The 18546-nt window shown below is 36.5% G+C and overlaps 1 protein-coding gene across 5 annotated transcripts in view; it reads left to right on the forward strand.

Moving 5' to 3' along the window:
• STXBP5 (syntaxin binding protein 5) overlaps nucleotides 1-18546 on the forward strand; it is a 156882-nt gene that overhangs the window by 17291 nt on the left and 121045 nt on the right. For all 5 annotated transcript variants that reach the window (XM_015561611.1, XM_015561605.1, XM_015561606.1 and 2 more), the window contains exons 2-3: nucleotides 9223-9304; nucleotides 13010-13110. The gene's annotated coding sequence lies outside the window, so the exon portion shown is untranslated. The remainder of the gene's footprint in view (nucleotides 1-9222; nucleotides 9305-13009; nucleotides 13111-18546) is intronic.

Here is an 18546-nt window from a genome sequence, read left to right on the forward strand (position 1 = left end):
CCCTTTCGCCTCCCTGCATTGTGCCTACATATGCAAATTAACTGCCATCTTTGTTGGCAGTTAACTGCCATCTGAGTTGGCAGTTAATTTGCATATTGCCCTGATTAGCCAATGAAAAGGGTAGCGGTCATACGCCAATTACCATGTTTCTCTTCTATTAGTGTAGATAGCCAAAATAGGGCAGCAACATAGGTGTCTATTAATAGATGAATGGATAAGTTTCCACTGTGACATATGAGTATTCTTTGACCACATTATGGTAGTATTTAGATTTTAACTTTGATATTGTAAAATAATCACATTATGGCTAAATCTCCTCAAGACTTAAGCCATCTAAATATATAAAAGCCTAAGTGACCGTTACAACAGAATGACCAGTCGCTATGATGTCCACCAAGGAGAAGATGCTCAATGCAGGAGCTGCCCCCAGCCTGCAGGCCCTGATCGCTGATGGGGCCTACTGGCCAACTTCCTGGTCCCTCCCCACAGCTGGCAAGCTCTGATTGCCTGATTGGGGCCGGGTCCCCGGGCTGGGACGGGGAACTGGCGGAGGTTGGTGGCAGATGCAGCCCCTTCCCAGGGGGGCCAAGGGCCAGCTCCCCCCGGCCAGCAGGCCCCTATTGGTCCGCCTGTCACAGTGGCAGTTGGCCCCTCCCCCATGGTGGCGACCCCTCCCCCTAGCCCGCAAGTCCTGATAAGGGCTGGGCCCCAGGCTGGGATGGGGAACCCGGGTGGGTGGCGGCAGATGCGGGCGGTGAGGGAAGGAGGAGGCAGGGAGTTGGGGAACCTCATCGTCCCTCATCTCCAGCCAGGCCTAGGTTCTCCCCACCCCCACCCCTCCCGCACAAATTTCATGCATTGGGCCTCTAGTTAAAAATAAAAGTCATTCACGGACCTTTTATTCAGAGTCATAAGCCAGTTCAGAGTAGCAACACCTTGAAGGTTTACTAGGATAGTTAGATGTGAATTACCCTGTTTGCTGAAAGTTTAAGAATGTCCTAAAAGAAATGATAACAGAAGTCTTTAGGGTGTTTGATGGATTAAAACTGTGCTCTTAAATTTACTATTTTTCTTTCTGAAGCAGAAAGGACCAATTAATAGTCTTTCTTGGTTATCAGAGTATCTGCTCAAAGAAAGTTACTTTCACAGAATAGTATGTGATTAAATGCTTAATACTATTTTGTAATTTATCAGTTATCTATATTCTCATCTTTAAACTTTGTAGTCTATAAATGTATTTGCAGAAACTGCACAGGACTTCAAGTTCTTCAGGTGTTTTCCATTTTGTATGTACTCCAATCTTCCATTTCTAGGTTGAAAATGGAAGAATATGTCACTTCTATAAAGATTGGAATAATGTTAATACTTTGCCTTTTCCCTTGTTGACAGGAATTGAACAGATTCTCTGAGAAAATATATAATCTTTTAAAAATATAATAATTTACTAAGTATCTACCAGTCTTCATATTATCCTTCATAAAAGTGTAGGTTGTCAAAATATGTGTATAATACACAATGGTAGTGCAACAGTGAAAACTTGCCTAGGAATTATACTTTCAGAACTTACACTGTGGGCGTCCCATTGCCTTCTTCATTTACTATTTTTTTAATTCTACCTTGCTGACAATACAATAGAAATACCAGCAGGATAATAAGTAATAAGAGGAACTATTGCTGTGATTGTAATACCAGTCTAACAAATGATTGGAAGGTAAAGTGAACAGGCTAGAAATCTAGATTCATGGAATTGTAAGATATATAATGCACACCAGAGACAATGTAGTCCAGTGTCCTGATAGAGGCAGAACTAGAGCATCTTTCTACTAAGCTGTACATATTATTGGCTTTCTGGAAATTGAGCTAATTATTCCTAAGAAGATATGACGACATAAACATGTTTCTTGGATTTTAAAACTCATTCATTCATTATAAATATTTATCTAGTGTCTACTATGTGCCAAACACCGTTCCAGGCTCTGTGGTTGAGGAGAAGATGCCGTGTTTCTATTACCTGAAACTCATGAAAATAGCCTGTATGGAAGGCTTTCCAAAGTAATCATATAATCCAGTTACAGATGACCTCTGTTGAAAGAAAAATAGGAAGTATCAACAGATTCCAATTGACTATATAATAAGCAAGGAGGAAAACAAAAGAACAGCATGGGCAGAATAGTGTGAGACAGGCCAAAGCCCAAATGAACTAATCATTGTGAAAATAATTGGAAAATGTTTTCTTTCTAAGCTAAATTCTTACCTAAAAAAAACGAACACATTTGAGGATATCTGTGCACCTAACTGCTATATTACTTTTAGTTTTCTACTGCTAGACCTTAAGACTTTTGAGGATAAGTACTATGATTTATAACCCCATTGCCTATTAAAGTTCTCAGTTAAAAAAATTTAAATGAATGGGTTAAACAAACATGGTTAAAAAATATTATTTTGCTTGCAATTTTTACCTTTTAGGAGCTACAAGAGGGGAAAACATGGAGAAAAAGTAGGATCTTTAGTACAAAAAGCTCTGCTTTTTTTCCTCCCTTTAATTTGCCCATTATTATTGCTACCCAAATCTGTAGAATAATGAAAGACAGCATGGTTGGAAAGAAACGTATGGTTATGGAGAAGGGAGATACATGGTAAACCATAAGCCTTATCTGAGGTAAGTTGAAAACAAGGTTCACTTATCATGTGGATCTAGAGAGAGGCTCTTGATTCACTGTTTGTAGTAGTACTGATAGCATAAGTCAGTTAGATGAATATAGTAATGTAAAGAAGTAAACCCAGTAACAGTGTTCTAATAGTCTGATTTGTACCTTTACTCTTCACTTTAGAAATTCATTAAAGTGAACTAAATTTGTAAAGATACATGGTTTAAAGATCAAATAATTCAGAAGGGATTATGATGAAAAGTAACAACATGTGCCCTGTTATGCCCATGCCTTCCCCTGCTCCCAAGAGGGAAGGAACCATTTAACTGTTCCTACTCATGTTGCTGACTCCTGGTCCAGATGGGAGAGGGAATTTGAGGAAAGACAAAACTCTGCCACTGTTTTTTTTTGTTTGTTTGTTTTTTAATTCATTAACCTTAGAAATTACTTGTTGATTTCCTGCCTTGATAAATGAGTATTTGATTTGTATCTCCCCTCCTAATATAGTCATGTCACTATTTTTACTTTTTCTCTTGGCTGCTTTTGTAACTTGTAACTTCCAAAAACTATTTTAGTTAATTCTTTATTTCTTGCTCCATCAACTATGCATACTAGCCTGTCACTTTTCCTTTTCCTTTCTCCTTTCCCACTGTCATGTATATTAATGTAAAATTTTTGTTTGATTCTAAAAATTGAAAATGCAGTAGGACTTATTTTTTCTATTATCACTCTTTATCATTCCACACCCAAGTAGTATCCTATATGAGTACATTTTCTTCCTTATACAGTTGTCTTCTCTACCCCACTTCCCCCACCCAAACTCACTGGCTGCTTTCATCCCCTGCTTAAATTTCTCAGGCTTCTCAAGGAGAGAGTCACAGTCTCTGGAGCCCTCTTGCTCTCATATACCTGTCATTCCCCAAATTCCCTCTCCCATCTGGACCAGGGCTGTTTAGCTGTTTATGTCAGCTGCATTGCTACTCTGGACTTTTCCTTCATCTTTTTCTGGGTTGGATTCATTATTTCTAGATCCTATGTCACTGTCTTTTTGTTTTCTCTTATGATTTATTGCAGTCTTCATGGCTTCCTAAGAAGTGATAAGATGCCTGAAGCCTTGAATGTCTAAAAGTCCTTCTATTATTAAACTTTTTTAGTGGTTTGATTGACTATACAGTTGTAAATTGAATATTGCTTTACCTCAACTCGGAGGGCATTGCTTTATTCTCTTTGATCATCCTTACTTTGCTGGTGACCTCTTGTTTGTTTTGTTCCTGGTAGTCTATGGGGTCTTCTTTTTAAGTGTTCATGTAATGAGATTTTAGAATGCTGAATTTAGCTGTGGGTCTTATTTCATTTATCATTCTGGGTACTTCCATCTGAAGACTCATAGTCTTTCTTTTTTTTAAAATCCTATTGTTGAGAGTATTACAGATGTCCCCCATTTTTCACCCCATTGCCCTCCTCCACCCAGTTTCTGCCCTGTCCTAGGTCTTCACCACCCTACAGTCTGTGTCCATTGGTAATGCATATCTATACTAATAAAAGGGTATATGCTAATTAGACTGGACATCTTCTGGAGAATCTTCTGGACATCCTTCTGGACAAAGCCATGGTGGCAGGGGCCGAGGCAGAGGCAGTTAGGGGTGATCAGGCCGGCAAGGGGGAGCAGTTAGGGGGGGATCAGGCTGGCAGGCAGAGGCTGTTAGGGGTGAACAGGTTGGCAGGCAGAAGCGGTTAGGGGCGAACAGGCAGGCAGGGGAGCAGTGAGGGGGCAAACAGGCAGGCAGGCAGGCAGGCGAGCGGTTAGGAGCCAATGGTCCCAGATTGCGAGAGGGATGTCTGACTGCCGGTTTAGGCCCGGTACTGCAGGAATTGGGCCTAAATTGGCAGTTAGACATCCCCCGAGGGGTACTGGATTAGAGAGAGTACAGACTGGGCTGAGAGACCCCCCTCCCCCCGCATGAATTTCGTGCACTGGGCCTCTAGTCTATATAATAAAAGCCCAGTGACCATTACGGTGGAATGACCAGAATGACCAGTCACTATGATGCACCCTGAGCACCAGGGGGCAGACACTCAACGCAGGAGCTGCCCACTGGTGGTCAGTGTGTTCCCATAGCGGGCGTGCTGCTCAGCTAGAAGCCTGGCTCACTGCTGGCAAGTGCAGCAGCAATGGCGGGAGCCTCTTCCACCTCCATAGCAACTCTAAGGAGCGGCGAGCCAAGTAGTAAGGAGCGAGCAGGCGGGCGGTTAGGAGCGAAGAGTCCCGGATTGCGAGTGGGATGTCTGACTGCCGGTTTAGGCCCGATTGTGCCTAAACCAGCAGATGGACATCCCCCGAGTGTCTCGGATTGCGACAGGGCACAGGCCATGCTGAGGGACCCCCTCCTCCTGCACAGATTTTGTGCATCGGGCCTCTAGTATACATATAAGTTCTTTGGTTAATCTCTTCCCACTCCCTCTCCCCATTCCCTGTGAGTTTTGTCAGTTAATCTTTTCCATGTTTCTATACCTCTGATTCTATTTTATGCATCAGTTTATTTTGTTCATTAGATTCCTTGTTCATTTATTTTGATTTTTAGATTCAATTGTTGATAGATACGTATTTATTGCCATTTTTGTGTTCATATTTTTTATCTTTTTTTCTCCTCCTTCTCCTGCACCTATTTATCTGTCCTGCATACCTTCTTCTGATTATTCTTGATTGCTAGTTTCATTATCTTATTTTCCCCCCTTAAATATTTCTTTTCTCTGTGTTGCTTACTTAGAGGATCCTATTTAAATTCAAAGACTTGCATTCAGAGACTTCACTCCTAATCTGTTTTATCCTTGCCTTCTTCAGCTCCTCCTCAGAAGCTATGGTGGTGATTGTCTGGACAAAAACCATGAGTATTAGTTGTGTAGGAAATATCTGGCATATGTCGTGGGTCAGATAAATTAATTACTTCAGAGACAAAATTGGCTAGTAGGAATAGGTAGATATCATAGCTCTTGCAGGTTTAGCAGTAGAAAAATTCAGAGTAAAGGTATTTAAGAAAGATTGCACCATTTTTGAAAGAATGCATTATTGGAGTTCAGAATTAGAAAGTAAGATACAATGACAGCAAGAAATATTCAGTGTACCCTTACAATTTTGGCTTTGCCTTGTAATTGATTCATGCATATATAAAAGAACAGACATCAGAATAATAAATGAATATTTCTTCATTTAGCAAATACCTTTGCACAATTGCTCAATGTGTAATCTTTCCTTTTGGATTTTATTTTAATTTCTGATAATTTGTATTCTCATTTAATTGTGAACATGGCCACAATAAATGGGAATAACTTACCAAGCTAAGTTTTATTAGTGTTTGATCATCCTATATAATAAAAGCCTAATATTCAAATCGACTGAACAGCGGAACGACTGGTCACTATGATGCATACTGACCACCAGGGGGCAGACACTCAACGTAGGAGCTGCCCCCAGCCTGCAGGCCCCAGGCCAGCCATGGCGGGTGCCAGCAGAGTCCCCCCAATTGCCCCGCCAGTTGCCCCACAGATCAGCCCTGATCGCCAGCCAAGCCTAGGGACCCTACACGTGCACGAATTTCATGCACCGAGCCTCTAGTTTTCTAATAAAACTGTTAACTCTTAGTAAAGACAGTATCAGAAAGAATCATATATGCAAGAAACAATAATCGTAGGTATGAAAGTATACGAAAATTTGCATCTATGATATACTGTTTTGTAATCTACTATATTCAGAGTTGTTATTTTCTTACATTATGATATATCCATTGTATGGTAATGTTAGTTTTTGTTAAAGTAGTAAATTTGAACAACTGTAAACCTACAGTTGCCCTACCCTGTATGTGTAATAACTACCTTTCAGAGTTACTCTCAGGATTAAGTACAATTATGTATTTAAGACAGTGTCTGATACTTAGTAGATATTCAGTAAGTAGTTCTTATATTAAGAAAATACATCATCTTAGTAGAAATAAAAGACTCTTAATATTAATGTCATAAAGTACAGTTTTGTCTGGAATAATGCCATACATAGAGTAAGAATAAAACTTTTCTTGACTGGCAATGTAACTGAATTTCTGGGTTTTACAGACACTTTTCATTCTCTGAATAAAATGTTGATTGATGCCCATAACATACTGAAGTTTTAAGAATGGTAGGGTATTTCCGAGGAGGCCCATATTAGTACAGTTGTTTGCTTATTCTTTATTTACCGATAATTAGTTTTGTGTATTTCCAAATCTGTTTGTGTTTAGTATATTTGATATAACCAAGTAATTCACTTTAATACTATATAAGTTGATGAAATATGAATGTAAAATGAGAGTTTCAATATATAAAAATCTCCAATGAATACTTTGGAAAAAAACTTCACAAAAGTCAGTCACCTAAAATTTCCTGTCTGATGCTATATGGATAAAATAACAGTAGACAGCTGGAAAAGAAATAATAAGACTACATGAATGCTATACTTAGATTGCATTGCCAATATCTTTAAAGTTCCATTTAAAAAATTAAATACAAATCTTATACCAGGTTAGTAATAGTTAATGTTTTTTATTCAAGAAAACCAGTTCTGGCCTGCCCTGCATGGCTCAGTGGTTGAGCATTGACCTATGAACCAAGAGGTCATGATTCGATTCCCAGTAAGGGCACATGTCCAGATTGCAGGCTTGATCCCCAGTGTGGGACATGCAGGAGGCAGCTGATCGATAATTCTCTCTTATCATTGATGTTTCTCCCCACCTCCCTTTCCTCTTCCTCTCTCCCCCTTCCTCTCTGAGATCAATACAAAATATATTAAACACACACACACACACACAAAACCCCCAGTTCTGAACTATAGTTTATTAACTAAGACACACTTAAAATGTCTTTAGCTAATATAAGATTACGTTTTATGTAAAAATAATATGTAAGGTAAGTAGAATTTTTATGATTCTCCACAGTGGCTCACATTTTTTATGAACTTAGTTATCAGTCCTAATCTGGTCATATAAGAGAAGCTTTACACCTATTCATATAAAATGGGTATTAAAGAGTGTGGTAATTGGTACGAGAAAGAATAATTTATCTGGGAAGATTTGAATTAGACTCACTTTACTGACCAAAAGGGCAAGGTCTTTGCTGTCATCTGAGAAAAGAAATGGATGAACAGAGATGAAGACATTTCTTTCCTTGTCCTACTAGGTACCACCAAGTAGGTAGCACTTTGTAGACTAGTTTTCTGTAGTCGCGTTTGGGCAATTGGTATAGCAAAAATACTAGTGTTGATGATGACAGTAATAATTTCAAGGTGTTAAAGAGTAGGGTACTATTGGCTAAACAGGCTCAATTAGTCTATTTATAAAATAATAAAAGTTAATTGTTAGTAATAAAATGAAGAAAAGTCCATTGAATGTAAATATTACCTAGAAATATTTTTAGAAGTCAAAAAAGTAAAAAATGGATAGAAAATGAGAATTGTTGTACTTATTTCTAATTAAGAAGAACCCTAGGACATGTGTCAATGGAATGTATAAATAGTCTATACACCTGAATGTGAATTTGTATAAAGAATGCTGTAATTTTATTAAATCCTATCAAATTTTATTTTTAGATTTGCCTTTTAATGTCCTATTAATATTTATTTAGTAGTAAAAAGTAGATTAGTATAGCAGCATATTAAAATGTCTACTTTCTTATTGCAAGGTTATGAAGGTTAAAAGCATAAAACAATGTTTGGCATGCTGTACATTCTGTAAGTGTTTGGGATTTTTGTTTTGTTCTTTACACAGCATACCTTATTAATGAAGAGTGTAGACTGGAGCCAGAGTACTTATTCAGATTCCAGCTCTGCTACTTTCTGGTTGTGTGACTTGGGGCAAGTTACTTACTTTCTCTGTGCTTGAGTTTCTTATCTGTTTATATGGGTGAGACTATATATAAAGTATATAACTTGTTTAATATAATGCCTGACACAAAAATGCTGTGTGTTTGCAGTTATTATATGCAAACTCATATAAGTTTGCATTTTAATATATATTCAAGCCTGTTGTAAAAATTGATACAGTTATTAATGATATAATGTCATGGCACAATTACAAACATAGTTATATGGTTCTTCATTATATTTTTAGTGTAAACTATTTTAAAATGACATTACAGGAATGAACAATGCCTGTAAAAAGATTATTTACGAGCAATATTCCAAAATGACATTCGTCTGCTTTTCAGATTTGTTTGCTAACTTAGGCAAAATTGGAAGCTCTACCTTTATTCCTCTTTTTAAGTGAAAGAAAAAACTTGGGCCAGAGTATGTATTGTCTTGGTTCTGTATATTGCTGCGTTTTTTTTTTTAGTACTGTTATTTCTTTTAGACCTGTAATCATTGAGCATTCTGATTTTTAGCAGACACTACCTGATTAGGTTGCATAGTAAACCTAACACTAAATCTCGACCTCGGTAACTAGCGTGTATTGGATATCAGGTCATTGGAATATTTATGAGTCTATTATATAATTTACCAATTTCTATAAAAAACCCACACACAGCATAAACTCCTTAATGGAATTAATGACAGCTTTGGTCGTCCAGGAGTAGAATGTTATTGCCAGCATGACAGTGGAGCTGCAGTCATCCAGCTCCAGTTCCTGATTAATGAGGTTAGTGAGTTGCTTTAATCTCTCCTATTTATGTACAAAATAGGGCCACATCTTGTCTTTCAGATTTCTTCATTGATATTGACATATGTGAACAAAAACTAATTTCTTACAGGTTAGAGATAATAGTAATTCACTGTAAGACAGGGGTGGGGAACCTTTTTTCTGTCAAGGGCCATTTGGATATGTATAACATCATTCACATGCCATACAAAATTATCAACTTAAAAATTAGCCTGCTATATTTGGTCAAACATTTAATTAACTCACCCTAATGCTTTGGGAGGGCCAGACCAAATGATTTCATGGGCCTTAATACGGCCTACAGGCCGGACGTCCTCCACTCCTGTGTTAAGGCATCTTTGTGGATAGTTACATAAATAATGTATGATGTTTCTCAAAACAGTGTTGCAAATAGAATGGTATAAAGTAAATCATTTTGGTACAGGGTGCTGCATTTAACTTTTATTTTAGTGATATTGAAAGTTATAGAACATATAAAAATCTATATTGAAATATTTTTTAAAGATGGTAGCTTATTATAAATAACAAATGAGTTGTTTTATAATACAACTAGGAAACCAAAATACATTAGAAACTGGTTATTGTCCCAAGTTCTTGTGTCACTTATTGGTTGAAGTAATTGGCGATACCTTTCTTTTTGATAGACTTTGAAGTTTAGGAGCTAGAGAAACCAAACCCCATTTTATCAGCAGAGTAAACAATGTGTTTGCAGGTTTTAATGTTTGCTGGACTCTGAGAATAGATGTTTTTTGGAAGTAGGGACAGGCAGAAAAAGGTGGTCATAAGAGGAAGAAAGAGAAATTATTCCAGAAGGCTCTGCTATCTTTAGATAGAAGGATAATTTGTGAACATTATTTTTGCCCCTAAATTCTTAGGAGAATTTAGAGAGAATTATGTATGAGATAAAAAAAATTACTCGGTACCTCTGGCTTTTGATAAATGTTTTTGTTTATATCAGAGGATTTAAAAAGGCACGATGGGTGCAAAGATCTAAAGGTGACAATAGAAAACAGCAAAATTATGATCCAAAAATATGCAAATGTGTAGGTTTTTCAGGGTCAAAGGAAGCATGTTTTTGCTTGTTTGTCTTAAACTTCAGGGTTCTGCATAGATCAGCATTATAAAGTGTTTTAAATAATCACAATATAGAAAGTTGTTGAACCCATATTCTTTTTGAGGACCCAGATTACTTTTTCTTTTTAAAAATTTTCTTATCTATAATAAAAGCATAATATGCTAATTAGACCAGATGTCCTTCCAGACAACCTTTGGACGAAGCTGGGTCTGCAAGGGAAGCCTGGGTCCTGGGTGCCAGAGGGAAGCCGGGGGTGGGAGCGTGGGGGCGCCAGCCTGTGAACTGAAGGGTCCCAGGTTCGATTCCAGTCAAGGGCACATGCCCGGATTGTGGGCTCAATCCCCAGTGGGGGACTTGCAGGAGGCGGCCAATCCATGATTCTCTCTCATCATGGATGTTTCTGTTCCCTCTCCATTCCTCTCTGAAATCAATAAAAATATGTTTTAATAAAAAGAAACAGAAGATATCAGCTGGACGAACTAGAGAAGGCGAACTGTGCAGAAGGAGGGTGGCAAGATTGAGAGTGGGGGCGGGGAGGGGGGAGGAAGGCCTACTCTTGCACAGATTTCGTGCATCGGGCCTCTAGTTTTGAAATAATTAGGCTGGTTTTGATTCAAAATAGAGAGACTCTGTGCACCTCCCGCTTCCCTCATAGTAACATTTTATATAACAGTAGTATAATATGAAGCCAAAAAGTGACATAAGAACAGTACTATTGAGATTACAGAAGACCTTTAGATTTCATCACCAGTTTATCCATACACTTGGTGTGTGTGTGTATGTGGTTTCCTGCAGTTTTAACACAAAAATAGACTCATGTAATGACCACTATTGACAAGATACAGATCACTTCCACCACTGTAAAGGAATGTCCTCAGGTTCCTCCTTTATATTCACACTCCCTCCCCTCCTGCTCCCAGTCCCTGATTCCTGGCAACTTCTCACCTATTTTCCACCTTTACACTTGTGTTAAGATTATTTGATTATATTTTAAAGCAGTACTGTGAGCCAATCTAAATAACATTGTAAATTGATTACCTATACACATAAATTTTAGAAATCTTAAGTAGTTTATGCTATCATTATTCATATTAAAAGATTCTTTTCTCATCAATAGGATTTATCACAGTTCTGTGATATGACTATTTTGTTTTAGTTTATATGCTTAAATGCTATCTTTAAGTACTTAAAATGGCATTGTTTTAAAAAATGCTTAGTAAAACATGAATATTTAATGAGTATGGCTATTGAAATCTGACAATTGGGAATAGCTATTTGCTTTCAGTTTGGAAAAATTATAGATAAAGGAGCCACAATAGGAGGAGGTCAGCTGTTATTGCCGTTTTGACTCTACATCTTCCCTTCTTCCTTGAGATTTTAAGATGGGACTAACATCTTGAGAAAGAAGATGACATAGTCTTAAACTACAGTGGAAATAAGAATGAAGAATACAAATATTTGATACTTTGCATCCTTTGAGTTTTTCTGCTTCATAGTGTTATAGATAAGGGGATGCTTTCTGGTGAAAGTGAGAGTATTTGGACTTTACGTATTTCTGCTTTCCAATAGTCATTGTAGCACTAGGAGTTACACAACTGAGTAGCCCTCTTAAATTCCAAATGTGGAAAAGGATTTGGAGAGATCACTTAATGTAAAGTTTGTCTTCAGAGCTATTTTAAGTTTCTTAGATAAATGAGAAACTTTTCTTATTTTAAAAAGGAGATTTTAAAATTTCTCATAATAATTTGGAATTACAAATCTTCTTTGAAATTAATATAATTAATATAAATTCTTCATGTTGCATCTTTTGCCTTATTCTTTCAATGTAGAAGAATATCTTTTGAGAAAAAACATATGTCTTATTTAGTCTTAGTCTAGAGACTGAAGTCTATTCACATATCAGAATCACTTCTGGAAATTTTTAAGAAAACTACACCTGCATAGATATTTGCTCTAAAAATTCTGATTTGTTAGATCTGGGATGAGACTGATTGCCCTGCATGATCTTCATATAATGCCATTGAATTTTTTCTCCATACTTAATAGTATTTAATAGTACCAGATGTTTCAACTTTCTAAATTAGTTCGTTTTTTTCAACCCTTTGGACATTGAAATTACAGTGTGCTGAATGCAATCTTTATTTTCCTTATTCTAGTAGTAGAATTATGATCTAGGTATAGCACATTTATAGGATTTGTCTTAAGCCAAATAAAACTGGAAGGTTACCTCATATCATATTTTGCTCTTTTAGTTAAGGAGATATGTATAGTAGTGACCAAGTAATTATATATAGTCTGGCCTCTAATTTTACATAGCTAGTAATGAACCATAATATCCAAATAGATCCTTTTATACTTTTAGTTTAAGATAATAAGTTATACTTTATTGAAGAAGTTAAAACTTCTTTTACACATATTGTGTGTATAAGTACACAACACACAGTTTTGCACCTGCTGTTTAGAATTTGGGTGAGGCAAGTGTTTGTCAGAACTAAATCTATTTGCAGAAAGTTTAGAAATTTGGGAAGGATATTTTTTGGCAGCTCCTTAGTACCTTTAATATTTGTAAATTGTGTTCTATATAAAATATATTACACTTTATTTTTAAGGGAGCTCTTGTGAGTGCCTTGGCTGATGATACCTTACATTTATGGAATTTACGTCAAAAGAGACCTGCCATACTCCATTCACTTAAGTTTTGTAGAGAAAGGTAAGAATCTCTGTTTTCCTTTATATAGGATATTTGCTATTTTCTTTGAATTTCATTCTTTGATTTTATTTTTCTGTGATGGACTTTACGCACAATATAAAAAATAATTAAAAACTTCAGAGGATATCCAGTGACAAGAAGTTGTTTTTTCCCTTTTCAGACCCATCTTTCTCTCCAGAGGCAACCACACACATTTCTTTCGGGTCCTTTTAGAAATACTGGCAGTCTGTTTATAAAAGCTGAGATCTCTGTGCAGCTTCTGTTTTTGCCTAAGAGGGAAGACATTGTATATTTTTTTCTGTAACCTTATCTGATAGATTGTTTCATATTGACACATTTAAATCTCCCTTAGTCATTTCGTAACTGTATGATACTCCATTGTATGGAAGTACCATAAGTTACTCAGTCAATCTTTGTTATTAGTGGATTTATATCATTTTCTGTCTGCTATTCATTTTGCTGTGTTGTAATATTGTTACATGTAAGTATATATCCACATATATGAATATATCTATGAGATATGTGTAGAGTGGAACAACTTGATCACAGAAATCTCTCATATGACTTGTGTGTTTGTGCTTTGACTAGAATGTAGCTTATTATGCCAATTGCCAGGTTTATCTCTCTTTTTTTTTAGGTTTATCTCTTATTAGGGATTTATTTGTTATACAATTTAAACCATAAGAAATAATTTGCCAGTAGTAGTAGCTACATCATCTCAATCCTCTGCAACCTTGGAGGCATGGCCTTTACTGCCCCACCCCCTGTTATAGATTGAATTGTGTCCCCCAAAAGATGTATTGAATTCTGAACCTCCAGTACTTGTTTGTGAATGGAATCTTACTTGGAAATAGGGTCTTTGTGGGTATAAGCAAGGTAATATGAAGTTATTAAGGTGGGCCTTATCTAATATGAGTGGTGGCCTTATAAGAAGAGGAGAAGAGAGACAGACACACAGGGAGAACACTGCAGCATGACAGGGATAGGATTGAAGTGATGCATCTACAAGCCAAGGCAATACCTACCAGAAGCTATGAGAGAAGCATGGAACACATTCTCTCTCAGCCTTCAAGCAAGCATGGCCTGCTGACATCTTGATTTCTGGTGGCTAGCCTCTGGAACTCGAAGAAAACAAATTTCTATTGTTTTAAGCCACTTAATTTGTAGTTATTTGATATAGCATCCCTAGGAAACTAATATGATCTCCTTCCTTTTTGCTTGATATTGGGGAACCTTGTTATTATGCACTTTGGGTTTATATCTGTAAAGAAGAGGTTGTTTGTTTATGTCGAAATTTAGAGTTTGGCAAGCAAATTCTTTCTGGTAATTGCCTTATTAGATCATGTTTCATTTGGCTACTACTTTATTTTTCCCTTTAAAGGAAGTTTATTTGGGAGGAAGTCATGGGTTTATAAGCAACTACAACTATCTGCTAGTCTTCTTTCTGTTACCTTGAGTTAGAATGTTAAATTTTTGCATAACACTTTTTAAATAACAATATATGAAGCATTTGAAGGCTGAAGACTTAATTATATATATGGGCTTTCTCATTTAAATCCTACTACTATTCTCTAATAATTATATCTTTTAATTATGTAATTCCTTATTGATTATACAGCACTTTCACATAAATTATTTATTCTCAGAGGTCCAGAAAAATTTCTTTGTGCAATTTCAGAGAATATAATTTTTTCACTATAAATATGTTAGACACCTGAACATCTGAGTCTATATTGAAATTAATATACTCATTTTAAAGATAAATATTTTTCCTTTATTCTAACCCTGATTTACAGTTCATTTATAGTACTCTGATTCACAGCTCTTTTATTTGATAATAGATATAACTATTTTATTATATAATAAAATGAGCATGCAAGCACCATGTACTTATGATCAGGAAAATACAGTATTACATGGAATACATTAGTAATCAAAATTACATCCTAATTAATGAAGCATTAATGTCCAAAGTCCCCTTAAGAACAAAACTGTTTGGCAAGTGGAGCACTTCATTCAGATACCTACACAGCATTGGGAGAGTTGGTGCCTACTAGTATAAGGCACTTCAGGAACTGACTGCTTCCCTGGGATCAGATTTTCTAAGTAGCATAAATAAGTTAATGTAGGAACAGAAACTAATTTATTCCATTATACTCTCATTATAATACTACCTAAATATTGTACTTTGCATATGTATGAAGCTTATAATTTGCACAGTGCACATGAATAGAGCATAGCTGTAAAAGAGTATTTGGCTAGATACCAACCCTTAGAAAATGTATACAGGTCTTCCCAAGATTTTGAATTAATTCACTGCACATACTTCTGTGCAAGAAAAAAAATTAATCATAATATTGAAACAAATCAAAGACCTAGAATTACAGTTTTTGTGCTAATTGAGTCACATCAGCAAAATATTTTTCCTTGAAAGCAGCGTAATGAAAAGTGTACAAGCATTAGACATGAGAGCAATTTGGTGGGATGAGATTCAAGTCTGTAACACAGGAATGGAATGGTTTCCAGGCCTGGTAGGAAGGTAGATAGAGGGATCTATTTCTCTGGACCTAATTCTAACCTACAAAGATAATTTGTTGGTGATATGGAAATGATGAGTCACCTTGGGAATTCTAGGTATAGAGAACCATGCACTGAGACAAAATTTAGGAAGAAAAAAAATCTGTGTTTGAGGAAAGACAATTGTGATTTGATGACCTTGATTCTGTAAAAGGAAAGATGGTTAGGAAATGTTCGGTAACTTCCTAGAAAAAAATTATATATAGCAACTAAGCAATTCTGGCAAGGAAATTGGGAGAGACATTGAAAGAGATTAGTCTGGTTGCACAAGGGCCTTAAAATGTACTCAGGTATAAAAGGGTTATATGGAAGGAGGGGTTATATAATCAAAAGTGAATATAAGAGCAGTTTAGCTCTGCCTATCAACAGGAGCTAAGTCTTGTGAAAAACACTAAAGACAAAGTAATGAATGGAAACACTTTGTTTGGGTAGGAAAACAGTAGATTAATTTTAAATAGAGGTAGGGCATACAGGGGTGGACAGAAGTAAGTTTAGAATTGTAATACAAATAAATCATATAATAATTAATGATAATACAAGAATAAACTGTTGCATATACACACAACTGTAAGCCTACTTTTGCCCACTCCTGTATTTTGTTCCTGTAATTATTGATGCAATGCTGGCTCAGGCAAATTATGTCTTAGACTGCTGAAAGGACTATAAAATCATTGGTTGGCTTAGGAGGAATATAGAATGGAAGCAGTGCTTCATATTTGGAAATGAAAATAATTTAGAAGTTAAATTAAGTTCAGTTCACCAAATATGAGATACCTTCTGTGTACCAGGGATTATGATAGGGGTTGAGATAACAAAGATGAATAAAATGCTTGAATAATTTATGTTAAAGCAAAGACCCAGACATATAGTAACTATAAACAATATGGATGGATGCCATTTTAGAAGTTTATGTTAAAAATACATGATAGAATAATTAACCCCATCTTTTTCAACTTTGTATTTTTTAACGCTTTGCGGTTGTTTGTCTACACTCAGCAACCAAAGCTTTTTTACCGTTCCGGTCGTATGTCTGCTCTCAGCCACCACAGCAAGGAACCGTACGAATCTTAACTCTATTCATTCATGTATCAGTTCATAATTTCTCTGAAAGCTCTTAAGTGTCTAAGCGACCTTGTCACAAACCAAAACATTGCCCCGACAAATTGGAGATATGGAAACTCAATATAAACAAACGTGATCATTCCACACTTGCCATGCAAAACACCGTGGCGAGTCAGTCGCCTTTTGAGAATGAAGAAATTGACAAGCTTCGGAGATACTTTGCAGAATTTCAAATAAAGCTTTACAAATTACGTTCAACTGTAATTAGGCATTCTCGCTTGTTAAGATATTTCAAAATAATACTCCAAAATGGCAAAAAGAAAGTTACCGAAAGAAGTGTACTGCGAATCTGAAAGTAACGATGAAGAGTTTTATTTTGGCACCTTGATTACTGACTCTGACGTATAAAGTGATAATGTTTGTAGTGATTCTACTAGTAGTGACGTAGTTCCAAAAAATTAATAAATCTTGTTTATCCTTCATAATCTTGCATGTTATGTATCACTGCTCTTTCAATGGAAATTAATTCCGACCAGTACGACACCCATGTCCAAATTTAATACGACCGCAAAGGGTTAATATCCTGGCTTCTTTTAAAAAAGGCAATAGTCATCAGGAAAATGCAAACTACTAGATACACTAACATCCATCAGAATGGCAAAAATGTTGGCTTGAATGTGACACCACTATAACTTTTCATAAGCTACTAGGGGAAGTTTTAAGCATTAAAATCACTTTGGAAAAATTTTTGGTAGCGTTTACATATATCATTATAACTCAACACATCTATTCCTAACTATGTATGTGTGGTAGGCAGAATTCTAAAATGGGTCCCAAAATTTCTGCTTCTGGTTATTCAAATAAACACTAGTCTAAAGACATTTTGTAGATTAATTGAGGTCCGTATTAGTTGACTTTAAGATTAGGATATTGTCCTTAGTGGGCCTGACTTAATCAATTATGCCTTTAAAAGGTCCTTCTCCCTTCATGACAAAGATTCAGAACATGAGAGGGATTCATAACAAGGGAAATTCAGTCTTACAATCTCAAGAAACTGAATTTGATTAGAAGCCTAGATAAGTTTGAGAGCTGTTCTTTCCCAGATCTTCAAGGCTGGTTAATAACCTGGATTTCAGCCTTTTAAGACCCTGAGTAGTAGTGCTTGAACTTCTGACCTACAGAAACTGAGATCGAAAAGGGGGTGTTGTCCTAAGCTATTAAGTTAGTGGTAATTTGTTACTCAGCAGTAAAAATCTAATACAGATTTTGGTACCCAGAAGTGGGATGCTGCTGTATGGAATACCTGAAAATGTGGAAATCTCTGCAACCAGGTCATGGCTGGAGGTTGGAAGAATTTTTGAGGAGCATTACAGAAAAGCCTAAATTGCTCTAAATTTGAACAAGTGTTTGTAGGACACTTGACATGGAGATTGCTGCCAGTGAGAGCTCAAAGGGAGAAAGGAACATGTTTTTGGAAACTGGAGGAATTGGTTCCTTGTTATGTAGCAGCAGAAAGTTTATCACAAGTATTTCCTGCACAATATGTAACTGATTAACATATTGAGATTTCCAAGGAGAGGGTTGAAGGTACAATCTGAATTTTTTTTTAACTTTATAATAAAACTAGAGGCCCAGTGCACGAAATTCATGCATGGGGCGGGGGGAGGGGTGGTTGTCCTCAGTCTGGCCTGCACCCTTTCCAATCTGGGCCCCTTTGGAGGATGTCCGTCTGTCAGTTTAGGCCCGATCCCACAATTTGGGACTACTAGCTCCTAGCTGCTCGCATGCCTGCCTGCC

The sequence above is a fragment of the Myotis davidii genome, unplaced genomic scaffold, assembly GCF_000327345.1.
Source record: "Myotis davidii unplaced genomic scaffold, ASM32734v1 scaffold196, whole genome shotgun sequence".
In the NCBI taxonomy this organism is placed as follows: domain Eukaryota; kingdom Metazoa; phylum Chordata; class Mammalia; order Chiroptera; family Vespertilionidae; genus Myotis; species Myotis davidii.